Here is a 9,836-nt window from a genome sequence, read left to right as displayed (position 1 = left end):
ATGCTCTCTCTTTAGCCCAAGGTCTTCTTCTCTTCAACACAACGGTTCCTAGAAAACACAAGCAAAGAAACCATGGTAGAAAATAGATAAAGGAGGTAAAAACTAGAAAATAAGACAAACAAAAGAAAGGGGAACTAAGGGAAAGAAAGAGGGTACAAACAAGCTACAAGCATGGGAAAAACCGTTAAAATGAGCCCTTAATCGTGGCATGAATGCCACTCATCAACTTCCCCCAAGCTAAGATTTTGCTCGTCCTCAAGCAAAACAAGAACAAAATACTAAAGACTAATGTATTCACGCAAAGAAAATAAGAAAGAAAGAATATACACTAACTCATTGTCATAGGAATCACAGATGCATTTAGAGTATGCATCAAGCCCTTTAAACCCCCATGTCGCCAAAGAGGACAAGTAAGCTCTCGTGAGGGTTTCCTAAGAGGTTTAACCCACAACTCTTGGCAATACATAACATTCAAGGCAAAGGAGAAATCAAGAAAACTTAAGTTTTGATATCTCAAACCAAACACAAACATCGGGCTAAGTGCATAAGAATACAATCTTTTCTAGACATTAAAGGTAGCCAAGAAAAAGAATAGCTAAGGTTGGTACACACATAAAGCATGCAAAGGAGAGAACTTAGAGGGACTAACATTTCTCCTTAACTCCAAACAAACTTCCGTGTCCTCACTAGTTTTGCATCCACTTTTAAGGTGATATCTCGAGATTCCTCGAAGGAACCATAAGAAATAAACAATGAATAACATTTAGGCTACCCGACATCTTGGCATCGATAACTCGCTCAATAGGCTTGGCTTGATTACCCTCCACTGGTAGTAACTAAACCTCACTATGGTAAAAAGGTCTTAAAAAGGGTTGAAACGTTTAGGCTAGGGTAAAGGGTATGAAAATAAACTTGGAAATTGGTGGTGAACTTAGAAGTGAAGCAAGGTTGATCATTCCTCAATTCAAACTCAATAAACAACCAACTTTCAAATCAAAAATTCTAGTAATAGATCACAAAGCAAATCCTCCCCCAAGCTTATTCTTTTTCAACCAAATAACAAATGTTTTTGTATTTTCTCAATATTATTCCTCTTTTTTTTTTCATTTCTTTTTATTCTTTGCTCTCGCCTCTTTTAACTTTGAGCGGCTTTTTCTTTCTTTTCTTTTCTTTTCTTCTCATTTGCTCTAACTATTCATCATAACAAAGATAATCACAAGTAACAAAATTTCAGTTTTTTACTTCTTTTTCATTCTTTTTCTCACTTTCATTAACCAAACATACAAATCAAGTCCCAAGAATGCTTCACAAAAACTAATAAAGGTGAAAATAAAGCAAAGGTCCATTGATTTGTAATGTGGTTATGCCAAAGAAGGGAAAAAGGGCTCAAATTGGGGTACTAAATGAGCAAATGCGAAAGAGAAAAAAAAAAGAAAATGATAACACAAAACAAATATCCTAATTGCCTTCGTCTTCCCCTAGGTTGGTTCGGTCTCGATCTCGGGTAGAATCAAGCCAAATTCTCGATATGAGCTAGCAATGCCAAGGATCCAAACGCCACACATGCAAGAAATGTAGAAGGCTAGAACAATATAGATACATCCACACAAGAATGACGGTAGTGGAATAGCAAAAATCACCTTTAAAGCTTCAACTAGCTAGAGAGCGACAACCATCTTACCACAAACCAAGTGAGCTAAGGTCTTATATCCCTTAAGTTCTACTACATTGGAAATGTTATATATGTGAACCAACCGACATCCAAGTGCATGAAAACCTCTAACAACTAGGAAAGAAATTATTCTAGGTGCTAAAGCCTAAATATGAAACCTTGTCTTGAATGCCATGGAAAGACATTATACCCATAAATATTCACAAAAATAACAAAACTCATAAATGTATATACAAATGGGCAACAAGAAAGCATGATCAATCAAAATCACATATGCCAAAAGTCAATTCAATAAGGCGCTCATGGCCATCTAAACATAGAAAACCAATCTCAATAATAGACTTTGGCAAGTATGGGAGAAAGAAATCAAGCAATCAAGCTTTTTTTTTTTTTCTTCAAAAAGGAAGGAGTATAAAAGTAATAAAAGGCAAGTAAGCACATAATTCCCAATTGATAAGTGGTTTTTTGACCACTTATTGTGTTGATTAAAACCCAGTTTTGCAGTCTTTTCCCCTCTTTTTAACCCGTTTTGTATATAAATGTTGTGTATTGGTCTTGCCCCCTCTTTATTTGTGTTTGTCCATGATTTGAAGGTGTTATGACTCACTTTGACAAACAATCAAATCCCGGAATGAAGTTCAAGGAAAGGAAGCAAAGAATGGGAGAGCCCGCTCTTGTAAGAGCGGGCGTGCACCTCTCTAGGAGCGGGCGCTCCAACCATGTCCCAACTTTCTGCCTCCTTTCTGAAGCAGTGAGGAGCGGGTGTGCACCGTCCTTAGAGCGGGCGCTCCTCCCTGCTTAGCTACATTATGCCACAACACTAAAGCAGGGAGGAGGGGGCGTGCACCCTCCTTGGAGCAGGTGCTCCTCCCTAAACAAGTAGAATCTACCCTTCATCGAAGAACAGGGGAGCGGGCGTGCACCCTGGGAAGAGCGGGCACTCCTCCTCAACACTTTCGATTCTGCCTTTCTTTAAGGTAAGCAGGAGCGGGCGCGCAGCTGTACAGAGCGGGGGCTCCTGGCTTAGGAGCGGGCGCTCCTCGCTGGAAATCCGTTTTATTTTTACAGATTAACCTATGTAATTCGGGGAGTATAAGTACTTCCCCTTTAGTTCATTTGGAAGAGAGACATCAGTAGTATAGTTTTCAGCATCTCCTCTTAGTTTAAAACAATCCAATTTGATAATTTAGCTTAGTTTTCCTCAAATTAATCAATTTGTAATAGTTAGTTTCAAGGATTATCCTCAAGATTTCAACACTTTGTACTCAACATTTGGAGCTTCAATTAGTAACTTTCTTCCACTTTTCTCTAATTAATTTCTGATTTTACTTTGTCATTGCATGTTAGTTAAGTCTCTTTAGTTCTTGATAACTTGTTGGATGATAGTTTATTCATTAGTTAATCACTTTTCCCAAATTATTGAAGTAGTTAGAACCCTAACCTTTGTTTGCATGTCACTTAAGATGAGTTGTGAGTAGTCCTCTTTGGTAGGGGTTGGGTGAAGCTCAACCTAATGGTTAGTTATGTAAACTTGGGAGAAGTTTTGATGTTTGATTTGCAATTAAATTGATTGTATGAGATTGCTTGTTAGTTCTTCAAGATAGGATTCGCTACCCTTGATTTAGGAGCTTGATAGCATGGTATGCTTAGTTTGACATGGAAATGTGAATTGAGTATGTCATTACTTATTGCAATTTGATAATGTATTCTATTGCTAAACTAATGAGGAATCTAAGTTTAGTAGTGTGAGTTGTTTCCTAATTGCATGAGGTTGATCTTACATATAGTCTTTGCTATCTCTTGTCTATTTTACTCCCAATTTGCCTAATTACCATGGTTGAGTGGATCCCATTCTCTAGTGTCTTTAATCACTTAATTTAGAACTATAGTTTGTTTGTCTACTTGACAAACCTCAAATCACTAAAGACTTCGAATTAGCTTAAGTGTTAAGATCCTTAGCAATCATATCCCATTCTTTGTGGACCAAACTCTTACTTATCATTGTGCTTGGTTTGTGGGATGTTTGTTTATAAATGTGTTTGATTGAGTGTGGAATGTGCGACCGTTCTTACGCCCATCAAAATGGCGCCGTTGCCGGGGAACGGTGTTGTTGATTGCTAATTGATTACTTGAGTCTAGTTCTCCATAAAAAAAAAATACAAAAAGAGTTTGTTTCTTTTTGGTTACACTTGTAGCCTTGTTACTAATTGCAATTGTTGAGAGTGTATGTGTAGAATTCATAACAGGATTTTGGTGCCTTACGATCCCGAGATTGAGCAAACTTATAGAAGGAGAAGGAGAGCCGGTTCTAGGTCGTTAACTACTTCCCCAACTAGAGAGTTCAATTCCGAGGAGCAACAACATTAAATGGGTGACGCGGATCCACTACCTCAAAGACCTTTGAAGGAGTTGGGAACTCCGGGAGCTTATAGAGATTCAAGTGGGATTGCTCCCCCTGTTACCCAAGCCAATGATTTCGAGATTCGGCCCGCGATGATAAATTTGATTGAAGAAGGAGGCGATTTAGTGGAGCGAAACATGAGAGCCCTCTTGCACACTTAAACGAGTTCGAGAAGTATTGCAACACGATCAAGGTAAATGGGGTCACTTAAGTGTTTGTGAGACTAAAGCTATTTCCTTTCTCCTTGATAGGAAGGGCTCTTGAATGGCTTGAGAAGGAGGTGAGACCTATCTCCTTGAGAAATTGGGATGAGGTCACCACGGGTTTCTTAGGGAGATTTTACACTCAAAAGAAGACGACCGAGGCAAGGGCATTGGTCCAAGGTTTCCGTCAAAAAGCTAATGAGAGCCTATGTGAGGCATGTGAGAGATATAAAGAGTACCAAAGAGAGTGCCCCTATCATGGAATTCCCACCTATCAAATCATCCAAATTTTCTATGGTGGTCTAAGCCCTCTAAGAAAATCTTGCCTTGATGTCGGAGCTGGAGGACCTATCATGAACAAGACAGAGGACGAGGTGGTGGAGGTAATTGAAGATGTAGTAAGGTATCACATGGATTGGCAAAAAGTGGTTCAACGGTGTACTCTATTGATCACCTTAATGCCATCAACAATTTGTCCTCTCAAATATCAAATTTTGGGAAGGAGATGACATCTATCAAGGCGAAGCTTGAGGCCTCCTCTTCACACCAAGAGCATCCCTCCCAATCTAAGGGGAGAGGTATGAGTTCTAACCCTTCTACTTCTACATCTAATAACATGCCAAATGGGTGCTTATTTTGTGAAAATTGTGGGTCATATGACCATGACACCTCTTCTTGTAATTATGATTTCCAACCCCAACCCAAATATGAAGATGGTAATGAGAATGAAAATGAACATGTCAATGCTTTGTATTATGATAATAGACCTAGGAATGACAATTAAAGATACTTACCACCTAATCGAAGAGAACAAGGGGGGAATTCCTATAACCAAAGAGGAAATGATTATGATTACCATAACCAAAACCAATGGGGGAATAGAAACCAAAGGGACCAAAATCCCCAAGGTAACTACAACCAACAAGGTGGTTATGGTAACCATAACCATAATAACCAAGGGAACTATGGGAATCAAGGCCAATATCACCAAGGAGGGAACTCTAATAATAGGAAAAATTGGAACAATAATAACAATAAAGGCTCTTCTAATCAAAATGCTTCCAATTCGAATGTGAGAGGTAATAGAGCTCCTCAAGATAACTACTATGCATAAGCACCACCAAGTAGGTCTAACTTAGAGGAAATGATGGAAAGCCAAACCAAAATGTTCAACACTTTCATGGCTTCTAGTGATAAGAAATTTAGTGAAGTCATGACCCATAACAAGATGCTTGAAACACAAATTTTTCAATTGGCCAATGCTTTAAAGGAAGGGGCTAGAACTTCCAAACTCCCACCCAAGGACTAGATCCTAAGAGACCCGTTAATTCTATATCAACTAGAAGCGGGAAGGTGTTGGAAGAGAATGTCCCTAAGAGAAGCAATGAGAAAGTGAACATGAGTGAGCCACCCCTTGAGAGTGATTTTGAGCAAGAAGGAGAGAAAGATCATGAGAAAGAAAGAGAAAAAAAATGTGAAAAAGAAAAAGAATGTGAAAAAGAGAGTGAAGAGAACAGAGAAAAAGAGAGAGAAACAAAACAATTGCAAAAACTACCATATCCCCACAAATTTGTTAGAAACAAATTAGATGTGCAATTTGGAAAGTTTCTTGAAACATTGAAACGAATTCACCTTTCAATTCCTTTTACCGATGCTATCAAGCAAATTCCTAACTATGCTAGGTTTTTAAAAGACATTTTGAGTGGAAGGAGAAAGTGTAAATTGGTGGAAACGGTGAATCTCACCGAGAATTGTAGTGCAATCATCATGAACAAGATGCCACCGAAATAGAAAGACCCCAGTAACTTTTCTATCCCTTGTGCAATATGTAAAATGCAAATTGATATTGTTTTATGTGACCTTGGGGCTAGTGTTAGCCTTATGCCATATTCGGTATATCAAAGACTTGAGATAGGGAACTTCTACCCACCAACATTACCCTACAATTGGCCTATCGATCTATCAAATTTCCAAAGGGTAAGGTAGAGGATGTTCCTCTAGGGTGGGAAAGTTTGTAATTTCGGTGGATTTTGTTGTGTTAGAGATGGATGAAGATGTTAACATTCCAATAATTCTAGGAAGACCTTTTCTTGCTACTTCGCGTGTTTTAATAGATGTTAAAAGTGCTAAAATTTCACTAAAAGAAGGAGATGAGGTCATAGAATTTGATTTGAATGAGAGCATGAAGTATCTTAGCTCTAATTTTGATAATTGTTTGATGATTGATACTATTGATTATATCGTGAGTTCTATGCATGAGAACTTGCTCACTACTAACGATGCCCTTAAGAATGTCCTATTGAACAAGGTAAAGATAGGTGAGCAAAGCAAGGAGATGGCATTGTATGAAGAAATGCTTGAAGGAAGTATGGAAGGAAGCATTGAGCAAGTATGCATGGGAATCACGAGTCATGATGCATTGGTGATAGCTACTACAAGAGAAGGTAAGGGTGTTCCAATGGTAGAACTAAAACCTCTACCATCACACCTAAGGTATGTGTTTTTGGGTCCTAATTCAACTTTTTCGGCAATTGTGAATTCCTCTTTGAACGAGTGCCAAACTCAAATGTTATGTGGTGTGTTTAGAAGCCACCAAGGTGCTTTAGGCTATACAATTGATAACCTCAAAGGTATTAGTCTTGCTTTATGTATGCACCAAATAACACTTGAGGAGGGTGCTACGCCTTCCATTGAGAGGCAAAGGAAACTTAATCCTCAAATGGGGGAGGTGGTGAAGAAAGAAATCACCAAACTCCTTGATGCTGGCATCATCTTCCCTATTTCGAGTTCTAGATGGGTTTCCCTCGTTCATGTGGTCCCTAAAAAGGGAGGAATGACCGTAGTTGAAATGAGAATGGTGAGCTCATTTCAACTAGAACGGTGACCGGTTGGAGGATGTGCATAGACTATACACGTCTAAATGCATCCACTAACAAGGATCATTTTCCCCTCCCTTTTATTGACCAAATACTTGAGAGACTAACCAATCACAAGTATTATCGTTTTCTTGATGGTTATTCTGGTTTCTTTCAAGTCCCCATAAACCCGGATGACCAAGAGAAGACAACTTTTACTTGTCTATATGGTACTTTTGCATATAGGAGGATGCCTTTCGGACTTTGTAATGCACCGGCAACCTTTCAAAGGTGCATGATGAGTATCTTTGGAGACATGCTTGAAGCCGAGATGGAAGTGTTCATGGATGATTTCTCGGTAGGGGGCCTCTCATTTGAAGATTGTTTTTCCAATTTGGGCAAATGCTTACCAAGATGTGAGAAGGTCAACTTGGTCCTAAATTGGGAGAAATGCCACTTCATGGTTGAAGAAGGAATCGTCCTTGATCACAAGATTTCAAGCAAAGGAATTGAAGTTGATAAAGCAAAAATTGAAGTGATTGAAAAATTGCCACCTCCGATCAATGTACGAGGAGTAAGGTCCTTTTTGGGGCATGCCGGGTTCTATAGGAGATTCATTGACTAGGGGAAAACTAGGTCGTTTACTAATCCTCCCTAAGTCAAACTAAATTTATAAACACTTAACAAACCTAAAAATGAGTATAGAGGTAAGTCAAGGGTCGAACCCAAAGGAACGGTAATGTTCAAGCACTCTCAATTATGCGCCTAAGCTAGGTCAAAGTCGAAGGTGAAGAAGGAATAGTAACAACTAATAAACTAACAATCAAACAAATAAAACACTAGGAATGGGGATCAACAAGTAATCATGATAATTGCAACAACTTGGGAAGATCATGCCAATCAAAGGTTGTGAAGACTAATGATAAGAGCTATCAATTGGAATCAAAGAGCTATTTCCTAATCGTTAAGCTAGGGTTCACCATGAATAACAAACTAAGAGAATCACAATCCAAACCAATCGATAATTGCAATTCCTAAATCAATTAGTTGTGTCATTAGCAATTACAATGCAATCTAGCATAATTCTCAAGGCCTAATCGAATTACACACATGCAAACCTTCATTAATCACTTTAATCTCAACAATCAATCAACACAATTCCCAAATTAATCACAATTAATCAATCATACAAGTTTCACCCAATTCCTAGCCAAACAACTACTCAAGAATCATTATCTATCAACAAACAACTAAGGAAATCAAGAATCAACAAAATTTCAAGAACAATTACACTATCAAGAATCAAACATCAAGATTAAACCAAACAAACATGAAATTGAACAAAGCAATAAGGATGAGATAGAGTGAGAAATGCTAATTGATTGATTAAGAAGATTTTCAATACAATTGTCACCATTAGATCTTCAATCTCTTAAACCACCATTGAAATCCCTCACTTTCTCTTAAATACGAGCGAGGGGAAACAGGGCAAACCGTGCGCACGCACCACCTTTTTGTGCGCATGCACAACAGGCCACAGAAGATCTGTGCCCATGCACCACCCAGGCCGCGCGCGCACACAGCTGGGTCTGCGCGCACGCACCACTCCGCGCGCACGCATAGCTTGGTCTGCGTGCACGCACCACTATGCCGCGCACGCGCACCCCTGCTTGGTGCTCGTGGCCTTGCTTCCTTCGCTTGCTTGAGCAATCTCCGTGCTCCCGAGCATCCGTATCATTGGTGCACTTGAGGTGATGCTCGTGAGAAGGGCAGCTCCTTTATCTTCCAAGCACTTGAACATTCCAAGCCAAAGCATTGCTTCCAAGGTCCTTGTGCTTGCGGAGCTAGCTTGAATTGCATGTTTGGATTCCCGAACTTAGCTCCATCAACCTCCTTGAATGCGCTCGAGCTTCCTCCTTGATAATTAAATCCCGGGAAACTTGACACACCTACAAAACAAGTCAAAGAAACGGAGAAGTGAGAGAAATAGTCGAGAAATGAATAAAATAATAAGAAAACAATTAAAAGCACGCATTTCTCTAAACTAACACACAAACACGCAAATCAAGCATTATTCCCTAAAAACACGACATAAAAGACTAAAAACGAGTATAAAAATAAGAAGAAAATCTAGCCTAAGAGTGCCATAAATGGCACGCATCATTCATCAAGGATTTCTCACTCATTGCTAGACCCCTAAATGCTCTTCTTCAAAAGGATGCCAACTTTATTTTTGATGAAAAGTGTCTTTAAGCTTTCAACAAATTGAAGGAGGCTTTGATATCTTCTCCGATTGTGCAAGGGCCAAGATGGGAATTGCCGTTTGAACTTATGTGCGATGCTAGTGATGTTGCAATTGGAGGAGTGTTGGGGCAAAGAATAGACAAGAAGCTTCACGTCACCTATTACATATGTAAGACCTTGAATGAAGCTCAACGGAACTACACCACAACGGAGAAAGAGTTTCTTGCCGTGGTACATGCTTTTGAGAAGTTTTGGAACTATCTCATTGGTTCCAAAACTATTGCCTACACCGACCATGCGGCTATTAGGTACCTTGTGCAAAGAAAGAGTCCAAGCCTTGTCTTCTTCGTTGGGTCCTTTCTCTTCAAAAATTTGATGTTGAAATTAATGATAAAAAAGGGGCCAAAAATCATCTTTCCCGTCTAGAGAATGTGCAAGCAAGTGATGATGAAATTCCCATA

At 39.2% G+C, this 9,836-nt stretch overlaps 1 non-coding gene across 1 annotated transcript; it reads right to left on the bottom strand.

The window, feature by feature from the left end:
- Nucleotides 1–4,435: 4,435 nt before the first annotated feature.
- LOC145565905 (small nucleolar RNA R71) lies at nucleotides 4,436–4,541 on the bottom strand. Its single transcript, XR_014095261.1, has one exon. It is a non-coding gene; the product is annotated as a small nucleolar RNA R71 (small nucleolar RNA).
- Between the last annotated feature and the right edge of the window lie 5,295 nt (nucleotides 4,542–9,836).

The sequence above is a fragment of the Chenopodium album genome, chromosome 10, assembly GCF_948465745.1.
Source record: "Chenopodium album chromosome 10, dcCheAlbu1.1, whole genome shotgun sequence".
NCBI classification, from domain to species: domain Eukaryota; kingdom Viridiplantae; phylum Streptophyta; class Magnoliopsida; order Caryophyllales; family Amaranthaceae; genus Chenopodium; species Chenopodium album.
Note: the sequence above shows the minus strand (reverse complement) of the source record. Positions and strands in the feature narration are given on the sequence as shown.